General features: G+C 54.2%; 1 protein-coding gene across 2 annotated transcripts in view; it reads left to right on the forward strand.

Annotated features, from left to right (window-relative positions):
• The first annotated feature begins 5,375 nt into the window (after positions 1–5,375).
• Positions 5,376–15,471, forward strand: part of Kcnj12 (potassium inwardly rectifying channel subfamily J member 12) — a 46,557-nt gene continuing 36,461 nt past the window's right edge. Inside the window, exons 1-2 of one of the 2 annotated variants that reach the window (XM_036197562.1) lie at positions 5,376–6,048; positions 6,200–6,308. The gene's annotated coding sequence lies outside the window, so the exon portion shown is untranslated. The remainder of the gene's footprint in view (positions 6,049–6,199; positions 6,309–15,471) is intronic. The other variant, XM_036197561.1, reaches the window with a different exon arrangement.

Below are 15,471 nucleotides of genomic sequence, written 5' to 3' on the forward strand. Positions count from 1 at the left end.
GAGAGGGGCTGGATAATTGGCCAGATTAACCCGCAGGAGGCCTCCTCGGGAAGCTATTTTTAACTCTGAGAGACTGAAGCCACTTCCCTCCCTCCCTCCCTTTATTGCCCTTTACTTCTGTCCTCCTGGGGCCTGAAGGCCTGGAAGCTTGTCCCTTTAGAGGAAGAGAGGAAAGGGAGAGGAGAGTCAGCTCTCTACTGTAGCCCATGTGACTTCACTGGGGCTGCAGGCAGACTCCTCAGGCTGAGGAGGGAAAGGAAGGAGGGGCCTTTTGGAAGCCCTGATGCTCTTTTGAAATCCACAGCTTCCACAGTCTCTTGAGAATACGGAAACATTTCCTAAATTAAAGCAGGGTTTTGGCTCACACTCAAAAGCCCAAGGGTAGATCTGTGGAGCTCAAAAGGCCTGTCTGGAATATAGTTCCTCTCAGAACCTCAACTCTGCTTTCTTCAAGGTGTGTGTCACTTCAGGTGGTGGAAGTGTCCACAGGTATCCCTGCTACCAGCAAGCAGCCCAGGGATACAGGGTCCCTGCTTTCCCGCACCTGCCACCTATCAGCAAAAGTCCTGGGGTAGGTTTTCTTTTGTTGGCTTTGATCATATACCTATCCCTTAGCCAATCACTGTAGTGCTCACTGCTGGCCTTGGGGATGGCTGAGGCCCACAGGCAAACAGGTAGTGGGGTATGGGGTGGGACTAGATGAGAACACGAAGAATCTCAGAGAGAAGGGCCTCAATCAAGGCAGTACGTAGGTTGGTGATGTGTCTTAGAAGTTTCACCGCCTGGACAAGAAGAGCCTTGAAACCCCTGCCTCTTGACGCCTATGAGTTTGACTCAAGCATGGTAGAAGGTTCTTGGCCATCAGCCTGCCTCCTGGCTGCTGCATCCTGGACACTAACAGCTGCTCCTCACAGCCACAGCTCCAGGGAAGCAAGAGTAGGGCCTAGCCCTGCCCGGGGAAGCAGTCAGCTGCCAGCGCTGCCAGCTGATCAATGTTTGCTTCCGGACAGGTGGGAGGGGCCGTGAACTCAGTGTCTTATTCTCAGGAGGATAATGGTTCCTGAAGTCCTGTGCCTCAAATCAATGCTTTTGGCTCAGCCAGAAGGCCACGGGTACCTGGGCAGGGGAAGGGCATATGTGTGTGTGTGATGGCATGTAAGGTTCCAGCCTTCCTCCATAGCTCTCCTGGAGACAAGGTCCCTGTCCATGCTAAGCTTCTTCCTGTCTAATTGGGATGATATCTGCCATCTATCACCTCCAGTGCAGGTTGGTGGGTGTTTACCTCTACTGTGTGATACCTGGCAGACATGCAGCTGGCACTGGCCATTATAACCATCACTATTATAGTTGTCAGCAATGTGTATCTTGGGACAAACGGTGCTGAAGAGAGAGGCCAGTTTAAGGGCACAGCTCTTGGGCCTGGGCTCTACTCTGTGGCTCATAGCCTGAGTGATAGGCCTCTTTCCAATTGACTGATTGCCTAGACTGTGGACAGGGCTCAGGCAGAATGCCCCCCTGTGCCTTTTGACTTCCTGCCCATGGCTGCTACCACAAATGCTTATCCTGATACCCATGGGCACAGTTCTTTCTGACTCTTTAGAAGGGGTATCAATCAGAGGCAGGATGACATTGGAGTAGAAGGCCAGGCTTATTCCCCAGATAGCGAGACACACACACACACACACACACACACACACACACACACACACACACACACACACACACACAGAGCATCCTATGACCATGCAGGTGATTTAAATGTGTCTATGAGCACTGGGCAGAGCAGAACTGTTCATGAGTGGGATCCTCCACTGTTTTCCTCATTCTTGTTCTGGAGACACAGCCACATGCCCATGGTACCTGCCCTGGTCTGCATACAAGGACCTGTCTTTGATCTCCTGGAACTGGTATTGAAGGTCAGGGAGGTGAACAAGAAGCCAGACACCTGGGAACAGGGCAAAGCAAGCCAGGGGAAGTAGGGATGTCCTAGTGGTGATCTTTCCCAGGGGAATCGGTCAGGAGACGCCCTGAAGGAAAGCAATGGGAGAAACAACATTCCTGCCTGAAAGGTGAGCAAGTGGCCAGGACAGGTTAGGGCTGGTGGCTGGCCAATGTACCCGGAAGGGAGGGCATGTAGTGCAGGAGGGCAGAGGTTGGGCCAACATCTAGGATGAGCAGAAGAAATCCTAAGTGGGCCCCCTGGAGAAGGTGTTCCCAGGGAGCACAGACATGAAGACAGACCATTTGATTTCCGTAGGAGCTGGTTATTAGAATTGCTGGCAGCTGCTGGGCAGAGAGGCCAATGCTCCCGACTGGTATCTATGGGGACAGCATACCCAAGCCTTTGGGACATTTTTCCGGATGGCTTTGCTGTTTTGGCTGTCCTCATGACAAGGAAGGGGTTTCCAAAGGAGCTGATGGCCTCCTTTGACTGCCTCAGCCTGAGGCTCTAATGGCACAGGGCTTGTGGCTGAGAGAATGGACAGGGCCCCAACTATATGCTTGTCTGAGGGGATTCACTCAGATTATTGATAGCCAGACAGGCCCATGGGACTGCATGCATGTTGCAGGACAACTCATTCCCATGCCATGAAAGGCAGGAATTGTTTTTCAGTGCTTATGGCCACCCATGTTTTACAGAGAAGGAAGCAAGAAATGTGTCCATGGGCCCCGAGCTGGGAGCAGCTTTCCTGGGACTGGGCACATCATTCTTGAACACTCCTTCCATCTATTCTGGAGCGAGGCAGGATGCTTTGTGTGTGTGTGTACATGTGTGTTGGGGGGGCAGGGATGACATGACCCACTCTGTCCACACTTGGAACCCTGGTGAGAAAGAGCCTTCCTGTATGGCTGCCCTCTGTCCTTATATCTTGAACATGGACATGCTCTCTATGGAGAGGCTGTGAACATGAGTCTGGTAGAAGACTCATACTGTCCTGGAAAGAGAAGTGATTTTGACTAAGAAGTGAAGGGGGCCGGAGAAATGGCTTAGAGGTTAAGAGAACTGGCTGCTCTTCCAGAGGTCCTGAGTTCAAGTCCCAGCAACCACATGGTGGCTCTCAACCATCTGTAATGAGACCTGGTGCCCTCTTCTGATCTGCGGGTGTACATGCACACAGAACACTGCATACATAATAAATAAAATATTTTTTTTAAAAAAGAATGAAGTTGGTCCCAGAGTATAAACTGGAGGGTGGGATGTGAGGTCCACAGGGCAGTAGCTATGGAAATCAGTGCCACTTCTCTGGTAGGCATTTTTTGTCAGATGTCCTTCCACAGAACACTTGTCCTATCTGTGAAATGCATCTGATAATAGGTCCTGGGGGGAAGACCCCCAGTCCTGGCTTTACACAGGCCTCTGAGGCTCTTGTCCAGATAGGCAGCTGAAAGTGGCTATATATGTGCCTTGCGTCCCACCCTAAAGCCCCCCTGAACTCATTACAGGAGCTCAAGATCCTAGTCCTGGAGCTGGGTGTGGCAGCACACGCCTTTAATCCCAGCACTCAGGAGGCAGAGGCAGGCCGATCTCTGTGAGTTCAGGGCCAGCCTGGTCTACAAAGGGTTCCAGGACAGTTAGGGCTGTTACACAGAGAAACCCTATGTCAAAAAACAAAGATCCTAGACCCAATGGAGCCCCATAGTGTTCTGTCCATTTTTCTATCTACCAGCATGCTGTGAGTTCTTTGGGGGTGTCTCTGGTGGAATCCCCTGAGTGTGACGTGGATCTGCTCCCCCTGAGAGGGTAGAGAAGCTTGTGGGCAGGGGAAGTCTTTCTCCTTCCGCCTTCCTGCCTTTGGCTTCTGGGCACCAGGGCTGGGTAAAATGGAGCAGGGGCATCTGAGCCATTTTCCTCCTTGGTCACTCAAGAGAAGGTGGAAAACAGGACATCATGTGCCTGACCAAGATAGGCTGGGGGCCTGGGGACCTGGGGGTAGAGACCCTGGGGATACCCATTTTCTCCTGATTGTAGTCCTGAACAGTGGCAGGACAGGGAGGCATGACCATCTTAAGGATACATTTGGTCTGAGACCCCCTCCACCAGTCAGTAGCTCTGTGACTAGATAAGCCACTATTCCTCTGTGCCTCAGTTTCTTTGTCTGTAAAGTGGGTCAATGGTTGTACCTCTCAGAGCATCATAATAACAGCAAAATCACTCCAGCTAAGACCTTAGCACAGAGGCCAGCATTGATTGAGCACCCAAGATCCACCAGCTGTTTTACTCAGCTCCCCTCCCATGTTAAGAACTGTACATACACTTATGTCAGTTAACCTACAGAGTAGTCCTGTAATGCAGTGAGCCCCATAATGTCCATGTCACCACAGGGAATCTAGACACTGAGTGTTGAAGTACCTTGCGTGCAGGATTGCTCAGTCAAAGGAGGTGGGGTAAGCACAGTCTGAGGCAGGGGAGTTTTCTGGGGATTCTGGATGACGAGTTGGCTCCCTGGAGATAGGCTGGTGGCTTCTGCCGAGCTCTGGATAAGCTGCCAGAGCCTGGGCATCTGGGTGACCAGAAAGCCATGCCTCTTGGCTAGGATCCTGCATCTAGTGTCTCTGCTATTCAAATGCATAATTGTATTTCACATTAGAGGGGAGCTGGAGACCAAGGGGCTGGGGAGTTTTGTGAAGCTTGTGTTCTGGCTGTAGACCTGCCTTCTTGGCCCAATTCTTCAGCCTTAGGGTTGAGCTGGGGGTCAGCCCTGTGATAAAATGGGATTTCCCTGAGGCCAGCTAGGGTGATCTGTCTGCCAGGCTGAAAAGTCCAGGCCCTGCAGGAGGCAGAGATGTGAGGCTCAGACAATAGGCTCCCGGAGACTGGGAGAGCGGAGTACCAGGGGTGCCTTCCAGACAAGAGTGGGCAAGGGGAGGGGAGTCACATGGAGTCAAATCAGTAGAGCGGCTGGGAGGCGGAGCATGGAGGAGAAAGCAAGAGACGAGAGCTAAATACAACCCAAGATGGAAAGAAGAGATGATATTAAAGAGGGAGGGGTGTGCATATGACCCTGTGCTTGATGTGCAAGGGGAATGCATGAGCTCAGAAGCCAGCCTGTGTGGATGTGCCCACTGATCCCACTCCACATGTGCATATGTGACTATGAGTGCACCTGTGCACCTTAGCCACTGGGCTCCTCATCACATGGATTTTGTGCAGGTGACGCCTGAGCTTGGTATCCTGCTGTGTGCAGCCGGTCCAGATTCCCTTGCTTGTGTGTATAGTCTGAATATATGCTCGCCATGCACCTGTGTGTGCGCGTGTCCCCGAAAAGATGTGTGTGTGTGTGTGTGTGTGTGTGTGTGTGTGTGTGTGTGCCACGCGCGTGCGCGCGTTTGTGTTCGCGCGCGCGCCCCAGTGCGCAAGTGGCTGGTGCGTGTGGGGGGCAGCTGGGGCCAGGAGGGGCCATCGGGCCAGACTAGGGCGGTGGTGGGCGGGATCAGCGGCGCCGCGGCGCAGGGCGGGCGTGCTTTTGGCGGAGAGTTGGAGGAGTTGCCGAGCTGGGCTACTGTGGCAGCGGGGCGCGGAGCTGGGTGCGCGCAGAGCTTCTGCCTCCCGCCGCCTCCTCGCCCTCCATTCCTCGTTCCCCGTCTTCCCCCGGCCACGCCGCGACTGCGCTGCCACCGCCTCCCTGGGAACGGTCGCCGGGGGAGGGGGCCCTGTGCGGTCGAAGCCGGCTGGGAGGTGCAGGACACCCACACCCGGTGCAGGGGAGCGCGCCCGGCCCTGCCCGGGGATCAGATAACTGCGGCGGGGGAGGGGGTGGGTCGGCAGTGCTTGTCGCGGGACTGAGCGACAGAAGCCAGTGGCGAGCCCGGAGCGAGCGCCGAGGGGCTGGGGGCGCCGTCTGGGCGTGCGCCCCCGACCCATGGCTGGCTGGTGGCGCCCGGCGTCCGGGAGCGACGCGCCCCTCGGCGTGGAGCGCTCCCAGGGGCTGCGCTGAGGCGGCGGCGGCAACGGTGGCAATGCAGCCAGCGCAGCGGCGGCCGGGACCGGGAACGGCCGCGCGGAGCTTGGAGGACGCGGGACGCGCCGCGCCCCGGCCACTGACCAAGGTAAGAAGGCGGCCGCGGGCGCACGGCCCACCCGCCCGGCCCCAGCTCCCAGCAGGCAGCTTCCCGCCCCGGGTGAGCGCGGGGTGGTGCAGCAACAGGAAAGGTGAGGCAGAAGGGCTCCTACTGTTCCTTTTCTTTTTCTCCTCTCCAGTCCGTGGTGAACCACCAGATGAAATGCTGACAGCGAGCTTTTCTTCCACTGCCATGTTTCGGGCTACAGCCACCAGGGAACTTTGCTCCGGGCTAACCTCTGTCCCTGGGTGTGTGTGTTGTGGGGTAAGGGGGGGCACTCTCAGAAACTTTGAGGAGCTCTCGATCCCCCTCCTTGGCCGGCTTGATTGAGGGGGCTTGCAAGGCAGAGGGCGGAGCCACTTTTGCGCGCGGCATCGGTCCTAGGCGTGACCTTACCCGAGAGACCTGTGATCAAGATGGGGTATGGAGTGGGTTCACAGGCTCGACCAGGGAATGCTCCCTGCTAAGACCTGGATCTTTGGAGACATTTCTTTCCTACCGCCTGTGCTGTCATGGAGTAAAAATATTCTGGATGTGGTTCTTCACCATCCGATCAGCCTGCAAGTCCAGGGGCCTCGTTTGCTTCTTAATGTCTGTCTTGAGAAACCATCAGGGGCTCAGGGCAGAGGTGTCTCTCCTGGAAGCACAGGTCTGTTTTGGTGTCCTGTAGGGAACTAGACCCTTTGACGGAGGCAGCTGGAGCGGAGAGCCCTAGAGAGCTTCCAGGAGAGCCGAGGCCCTTAAGAGTGTCCCTGCCTTAGTTTGTGCACATCTCATCTGAATCCCTTAGAACTGGTGCTGGAAATGGAGCTCCTAGCAAAGTGTCTCTTTGTGAAGGCCTCAAGTTCTGGGAGGTTCTGCCTCCCTACTGCGTGGACCTGGTGGGATTTGAGGCTGCCATTCTGCCAGTTCCCCGAGTGTGGTGCTGCCTTTGGTCCTTTCTAGTTCTTCCTCACTAACTGTACCCAAGGCTCAAGCTGGCAGTAAAGATCTGGGGACTTTCTGGCCCTCGCATCCGTCTCCTGAGCCCTGGTTAGGCGACTTCAGCTCTCCGGCTTGCCTAGGCGCGCGCCCACATACCACTGAAATCAGCTGCCGCCTCCTCCAAGGTGGGAACCCAGAAGGCTTAGCCTCCCGGCCTTTACACCTTCTTTGAGAGATGAACAAAAGCCTGCCCTGGCTGCTGTCCCTCCTGACTGGACTCCAGCCTGGCACTGCACCAGGTGGCTGATTTGAGACCCCCCTCACCAAAATCTGCCCATGTGACAGGAGAGAGTCAGGTTGGGGAGGCAGATCTGAGTACCAGGCTCCTCCTTGAAGACCCATTCCTCTGTATTCCCAGAAGAGTCCCCCCAGGGCCTGTAGGAGGGACCCCAAAGAGACTTCTCAATAAAATCATCCACTGTGTTCAAAAGGTCCCTCCAACTAGTCAGGGGACACAAAGTTCTCTGTCATAGCAGGTGACCCTGGATAGGCAGAGCCACTTGTGAGAATAAATGCATAGCTGTGTGCATATGGCCCACTGGACCAGCCTCAGCATAGTGGAGATGGGGAGAGGCTCAGACATCCTTGGGGACAAGGTAGGTGGTTCTGATGTGTTAGACAGCAGAGCAGGACCATCTTTCCCACTGGGACACTGCTCGATGCATGCAGTGTTGGCACAGGCCTGGCATGTGTGAACTTCAAGCCTTTGATTACCTAACTATTCTCTCTCCTGGGTTGGGTGGGCACCATGGAGTGGTAGATGAGTCCTCTGCCACCAGGCTCCCTAGGCAGGGTCCCCTGTAGGTGTGTGTCTAGTGGAAGTAGAGGTTCAGGAGACTGTGCTGTACTGGGAGAGGTATTTACTGCGGGTGCTTCCAGAGCGGTGCAACATGTTAGGCCAAAGCAGAAGGCTTGTTTTGTTTTCCTCAAATCAGAAGGCGTTTCTGCCAGGACTACCCTGTCTCTGCTCTGCCCCAGGAAGGACCAGGTAGCACTAAGTGGCCCGCTAGCAGTGAACTAACAATGGCAGCGATAATAGTAACAACACTGGTCCTGGTGGCCCCTCTAGGCTCTGCGACACGGGCCAGTGCAGCCTGCAGACAGTTTCCTCTGGCTCAGCCAGGCCTCCAGTGCTTGGGGCCATAGTTGGCACGGCCAGTCATGGCACCCAAAGGCCTTGGCACATAGCTAGGGTGTGAGTGACTGCGTCATCACTCCCAGCAATCTCTGTGGTCTTTGCCAGCCCCCAGGCAGGGTCTGCTAGTATACTGTAAGGCTTGAGAAACAGTTCTTCTCGGTCCTCTGCTCCTAACTCCTGCTCTAGGCAAGACCCTTCCTGCAACAGATGCAGCTGGTCCCGGTGGCTGGGCCTTGGCCAGGGCTTTGCTGTGAGTGAAACATGGGCACATTTGCCCCTCCCCTCTGGCCTGTCATTGGAGCCCTGCCAGAGACTGACACAGAGGAGAGGCAGGCAAGGGGCAGCTCACAGACAGCAGGAGGGGCAGGCTGAGCCCACCTCTTGGGAGGGTTGCTGGGGAGCAGTGGGTGAGGCGGGCAGGCAGCAGGGAAAGACAGTGGAGAAGGCAAGAGTGAAGGGAGCTCTCTGGACCTGGGCTTCCGACAGGGCCGCTGATGCTTCAGAGGAATGGTTGTGATGGGCTTTTCCAGAGGAGCTGGCCCCAGGAAGGAACTGAGGGCCCAGAGCTGGACCAGCTCATTTAATTTGTTAATGGCCTGCCATTGCGGAGGGCTGTATTGGCTCCATTATACGGATGGGAGTGGAGGCCAGGAGGCTGTGGAGCTTCTCTGTAGCCTGGGTGCTCCTGACCCAGAGCCTCGGGCTCTCCTAGGGACAGGCTGCACTTCCTGCCACTTGCAGACACATTTTTCTGGGGGCATTTGTGTGCTGGCCTAGCCTCCACCCCAGGCAGTTTCCACTAAGCTCTAGGGCCTGCCTGCCTTCCTGGCTCCCAGCGAAGGCCTGGCACAAAGTTAGCGTTCTGTAAATGTTCTCTGAGGCCTCAGTGGTGGTCTTCTTGTGATGTGGCGTGAGCTGGAGTGGGTGTGAGGTCTGGAGTGTCTAGCATACAGAGACAGTAAGTGACTGTTCAATAAGTAAGTCTGTGTAGGGAAGATTTGGTTTGAGGGCAAATGGGGGTGCTAGGGAGGTTGGCGGAGCCAGAAACACACATGCTTCTCCTGGCCTCAGTTTTGCATCCATGAAGTGAGACTGAAGACTAGGTTACCCAGAATGGAGGAGGGGAAGAGAGCCTTTGAATGTGCCTCTAAGAGCAGGGCCAGGCTCAGCAAAACTGGGAGCCTTCAGAGGGGACCCCATGAAGGAGAGCCATGAACATTTGGTGCCTAAGCCTTGGGGATCTCATTGCAGCCCAGTCTTCCTTAGGCCACGTGGGAAACCTGATAGAGAGACATGGGTTTCCATGGACATGGCCTCAGATGCTGGCCTCCTACTCTGGGCTGGTCTTTATGCCCATTCTCATCCACCGTGATATCCTAAAGTTCAAGTTGTCCTGCTTGGCTGCTGAGGTGACTACAGAGGCAAGGTGAGGCTCTGGGGACCTAGGAGACCCCGGCCCTGTACCCCCATTAGCCTTTAGGCCTATAGTACCGGACACAAGCCTGGCTGGCAGACACAGGAATGCCTGTTTCGGGTGCCGCAGCAGCAGCTTTACTCTTGCTGGGTATCAGCTGCTTCTTGAGTTGGTGGATGTAGCCTTGTGGGTTTGGCTTGGAAGCCCCCTAATATCCTCTCCAGGCTTTGGGCAGCTGAAGGGTCCTCTCTACTCCTCACCTGAGGCCTGATCTCCTTGAAGAACTCAGACCTGGAGATGGCTATAGGATACACAGGAAAAGGTATGGAGTGGCAGGCCATGTTGTTGAGTACCTACTGTGTGCTTGACCCGCTCTGGGTGGCAGCCCTTCAGAATGGTTCCAGTCTGGCTTCACTCACGGCACGCTCATGCTTCTGCTGAGATTCATGTCCTTCTTGCCATGCTTTCAACAGGCCAGGCCTGTCCTGCATCAACCAGGGCCCACGCATGTACCATTCCCTATCTGGACCACCCCTTCCCAGAACTGTATGTGACTCTTTCCTTTCCACATTCACATGCTGCCCCAAATGCCACCTCTTCCCTGCAGCCCACCCCTCCCCATCACAGCCACAAAGCCATGCTGGCCCCCGCCCCCACTGCTTTCTCTCTATAGAACTCAGAGCCATCTGCCTCGAGCGTTTTATTTTCCTATTTTCTCTATTGTCTTGGGCTATAAACTGGAGTTCAGGGATTTGGTCCTGTTGTCCCACAGCTGTGCTTCTGGGGCCCGTGGCAATAGCCAGTGGGCAGCAGGTGTTCAGTATATACACTGGGTGGCTGTGTGGTCTCAGCTGTGGGCTGCATGATATGCGGTATTTGTCTTGTAGTGGCAACTGTGGTCCATCTATCTGCAGGTGGGCATACAGAGCCGAGGGAGGGGCCAGCATAATCCTGAGCTTGTTGTGGAGTTCGAGGCTGAGCTGGGATCCAGAGCTTTGCTCTGAGCCCCTGCCCTGGCATCCTGTGGCTGAGCAGGAGGAGTGGAATCTGGCTGGAGCCTTTCTGCTTACGGTGTCCTATCTGAGCCTGGCTGCCCCTAGCTAGGAACATCCCCACCCCAGCTACATGGGAGTAGTTAGCCTCATCCTAAGTGTGAGCACCCTGAGGCCAGGAGAGGTGGCTTTTGGCTCCTTGCTGGTCTCTTAGCTGGTGGGTCTTGCTACCTGCCTTCCTGTTCAGCCCGGCCTTGACCAGTGGCATGAGACACGCTGACTCCCATTGGCCACTGGTGTTTGGGCAGTCTATCTTGCTTTATCATTCCAGTCTCCTGAACATGGCCTCTATGTTTTATATATATTTCGCTTCTCAAGTTTGCAGTGATCAACTTCAGGAGTGTTTGTTGGAAGAAAACCTGATGTTTTCTTGTGGTCAGCATGTGGCCTTTCCTTTCTCTCCTGGATGTCCCTATGGCTTCCGAAAAGGCCGAGCTTGCAGCCTCTTTGGTGACTGGGTGGGTGGGGTTTGGGGTCCTGTCTTTTGAGGCTCACCTGGAGGCAAAGGGACCAAGTCAAGGTTGAACTGGAACCCTGGGCAGCTCTTCCTGCTTCCTTCTGGAGGGGGCTGGTGTTGTGGTGGGGGTAACATGGCATCCCCATTGTGGGAGTGGATCCCCTGAGGCCAGAGAAGGATCTCACAGCCCTTTAGAAGTGAGTTGGGTATCTCTCCCCTCCATGGCCTCTTTTTAGCTGTATGGAGACTTGGTGATGGGGTGGGGGGGGGGCTGAAGGGAAGCTGGGGTGCTGGGTTATATGAACTGGTAAGTCTGAGAGAACAGTGAAGAGGTCTAGAGAAGCTATGGGGACCAGGCCAAAGGCATGCCCTCACCCCTGCTTACCTCCTCCTCCTTCCAGCTGCAGCTCAGGCCCCCCTAAGCTGGCTGCTCCAGCCCTGCAATTCTTCAGCACTTAAAGCAAAAATAAATCACTGCCAGCAGCTGGCGTTCTGGGTGGCAGCAGCCGCACCACCCCCCTGCCCCGACCTCTGCCTCTGGGCTTCTGGTTCCAGGCCAAGGCCAGCCTTCCACTCAGGCCTGTGAGAGGATGTGGAAGCCTGTGGGGGTTTGGCATGGCCTGGCGAGGTCACATGGAAGGCACAGGCATTGTTGGCCCCTGAGGCTCTGGAGTCTCTAGCAGGAGAGGGAGGTTCCATTTCAACTTGGTAGAAATTGACCTGGGAAGGCTAGGGCAAGCTCAGGGTGACCTGGCCACCTGCTGTCATAGAGGCGACCCCTTCTCATATTCACTACTCTCTGGTTCAGCTCTGGGCATCTCTTTCTCTTCCATTCCTCCCCTTCTCAGAGAATCCTAGAGGTCTTGACTTGTCAAGTGCTATGACGCAGGCCCTGAGGATGTCAAATTTTAGCATCATTTATACTTTCAACAAATAGCTTTGGGCGCATGCACGTGCTATGCCCTGTGCTGGGAGGCTGGGGCCGTGGATGTACACAAGTCCTCCCTTTGCGGGGGCACCCACGGGGCTGATATCTCTGAAGGTGGGGGAGTATAAAACAGACAAGCAAGGAAGAAATCATGGACTTGGTCATATTCCTTTGTTAATTATTACAGTCTTTAATTACGGGGATGTTGCACGGTACAATTAAATAGTAAGAGTAGAAAATGAATCCCTTCTCGGTCCTGCCTTCTCTCCCCCCAAAATGCTTCGTGTTTTCTGGTGACTGTCTTTCTCAGTGCTTCTGTAAATGTAGCTGTTTCTCCCTTCCTCTCCCCAACCCCCACCCATGTATCCCCTGGCTCCCTGCATCAGGATCCTGGCCATGTGGTGCTCAGTGCCCACTGGGCCCAGGGTTCCATTCCTGTCTCCAAGATGAGGGCTGAGTCACCGAGTCTGTGGATCCTGGTTGTGGAGCCTTTGAACTCACAGAGCCATTGAGTTCACACATCACGGGTTCTTTGTGAAGTTTTACCGGTCTGAGGCAGGGAACCTGGAATTGCAGAATTGGAGCAGCTTAACCCCCAGAAAGGCTCTCGGTCCTTGCTGGAGACCTCCTTCCTGGGATCCCAGGGAGTTTAGACCATCTAGATCCCCAGAATTCTGGTTCAAAGAGTGTGAGGTCTGTGTGTTTTAATCTCCCCCAATAGCTCAGCTCCCCTTCAGCTGTCCAGCCCCCCAAGCCTCTGAGAGATCTAATCTGTCAGTGCTCTGGGTCTTAGGGCTGGCCAGCTCCCTCAGGACAGAGCAAACCTTGCTTGGACCTGAAGGGAGGAAGTGCACAACACTTTTCCTTGAAGGGGGATGTCCCCTGCTTCCCTGTCTACCCTTTTCTTGAACTTCCAGAGAAAGCCCCCCCCCCCCTGTGGTCTTCAGGTGGGGTCAGTCATCTGCCTGGGGTTGGACTGCCTCTGCTGTGAACTCTGCCTCTGGGTGCCCACCACTTGCTTGGTCCTCTGCCATTCCTGAATCTTGGTTTGAGGTGAAGGAAGACCATGCTTAGCGATTGTATGCTTCCCTGGTTCCGGGAGAGGTGATAATGACCACGGACGTGCTTCTGCTCTAAGCCTCAGTTTTCCCTTTTGTGAAATGGGCACCTGAGTTTCCCTTCTCTCAAGACATCATCCTCTCCTGCCCTTTGTACTTGGCTCTGTGGTCAGGGCAGGGCAGGGCGGCTTCCTCTCCTCGTTACCCTTTCTACTGTGCAGCCGGAGGCTTGGCTATGCCAACAAGTTACCTGCTGGGCCTCAAGCTGTCAGCAACACCTGTTTGGTCGAAGCAGCCAGGCCCTTTCCTGAGCCCTAGGAAACCTGAGAACCAACAGGAGTGTCCCCAGAGCTCCTGTGGTAGTCCTAGAGTGGCCCAGGCCCCTAGGCCTATGTGACAGAACATACCCACATCCCCTCTCTTTGCTTTGCTAAATGTGAGCTGAACTGGGACTGGCCAGTATAGCCATAACCAGTAGGGGTCTAGGGCTTAACCTTGTAGCAAATGCCTAGACCCACAGTACCAGGCTCTGTCCTCTCCTGACCCAGATGCCTCCTGCTGGCCCTCAGCCCAGCTGTAGCTGAGCAAAAATACCCTAAGTAGGTACAGGTTGATAGGGAATGGATTTGGGGGACAGGGGTGTGATAGTGATCAGGAGTTCTGGGAGCCTTTGCGTGAACCCATGCCTCAGACTCTGCCTCTGTAAAATGGAAACACTGGAGCCAGAAAGGCAGTTGTTTCCACATACCTGGTGTTCTGTCTGGGGCAGGGATGAGTCTGGGAGAAGGCAGAAGTGGTAGCAATAGGGAGCACAAGACCCCAGAATGGTTCAGTGCTGCTGTGTTGGGAGTTGAAACAATATGGCCTGAGTCTCTTATCCAGAATGCTGGGATTCAACCTGCGTTGACTTTCAGAATTGTTTTCCAGGTTTTAGTATATATGTGATGAGATATCTTGGGGAGGCAACCCAAGCCTGTACACGAAATCTGTGTGTTTGTTTCATCTATAACTTATATACAGAATACAGAATTTTCTTGTCATTCAAATCTCTCCCCCTATTCCTCTCCTTCTCTCTTTTCTTTCTCTCTCTCTCTCTCTCTCTCTCTCTCTCTCTCTCTCTCCCTCCCTCCCCCCCCTTCAACTGGGAACAGAACCTAGGGTCTCATACATGGCAGGCAAATCCTCCTCCAGCACCAGAAAAGTAAAATCTTAAAAAAACAAAATCCAGGCCAACAAGATGGGTCAGCCCATAAGGCACTTGCCATGTAAGCCTAACGACCTGAGCTCAACCCCCAGAACCCATAAAAAGGTGGAAGAATAGAACTGGTGACTGAAATTTGTCCTTTGACCTCCATAGGTGTGACGTAGTACACATGTGCACACATGCATGCACCACCACCACCACCACCACCACCACCACCATTTAAAGAGAAAGAAAAGATGTACTTTTTGGGCCGTATCCTTTGGAAACACGTAGTCTCATTTCTGCTTAGCTGACTTGCTTATTCTGATGTATTAACTTCCTAGCTCTCTCTGATCAGCCTCGCTGTCACTGTGCCTGGGCCCTCTAAATAGATTCTGGAAATGGCTGGGGATGTGTCTTTGTGATTCTGAGAGCCTTTCATGGTGTCACACTAGTCTAGAGCCACCTCAGCAGAGCTCGTGCGTGCGTGCCTTAGCCACCTGATGCCCCTGTTTGACAAGACAACTTTTGACAGCAAAGACTTTCCTTTCCCTTGGTTTAAATGTGTGACGTTGCCCAGGCTGGCATCTTCCTGTAGCTCATGCTCTTTTGGGGAGAGTGTTCTCAGATCTCCATCCTACCCCACTGGTTGGTCAGCGAGTCAGATGGTTAGTGTCTACAACAGTGTATCTCTTCTTGTTCTTCTGGGCCTTCACAGCTGACCCAAAGTACAGGGAGCTGACACTCCTCTGCAGACTCCAAAACCAAGGTTCAATGACCAGCCTCTCTCCATCATTCTGTGTGATCAGAGCTTAAGGGTGGCATCCATAGCACCTGGGTTTCTCCAAAAGCTCGTTGTCATTGGACCTGTGGCCCAGACTATTCCCTTGTCTGCTACCAGGCATATCTCTGTGGAGATGTGCTAAATTGATACCGGTGTCCATAGCCCTTCCCCGCGCTCCAGGCTATTACCAGAATATTTGAGGGGCGGCTCTGGCATGACACATGATGCCAGTGTTTCTTGAGAAGTGGTGTGAGATTTGGCATCTACAGATAACAATGAAATGACTGTTACCAGATCTTTTGGTGCCGGGCACTGTGTTCAGTGCCTTCCAGAAATTATCCCATTTAATTCTCAAAGTGTCCTGGACAATTGAGGGTTGAGGTTAGGGAGGCAGATGGCCAGCCCAGATGTCA

This window comes from Onychomys torridus, chromosome 8 (genome assembly GCF_903995425.1).
Source record: "Onychomys torridus chromosome 8, mOncTor1.1, whole genome shotgun sequence".
NCBI classification, from domain to species: Eukaryota; Metazoa; Chordata; class Mammalia; order Rodentia; family Cricetidae; genus Onychomys; species Onychomys torridus.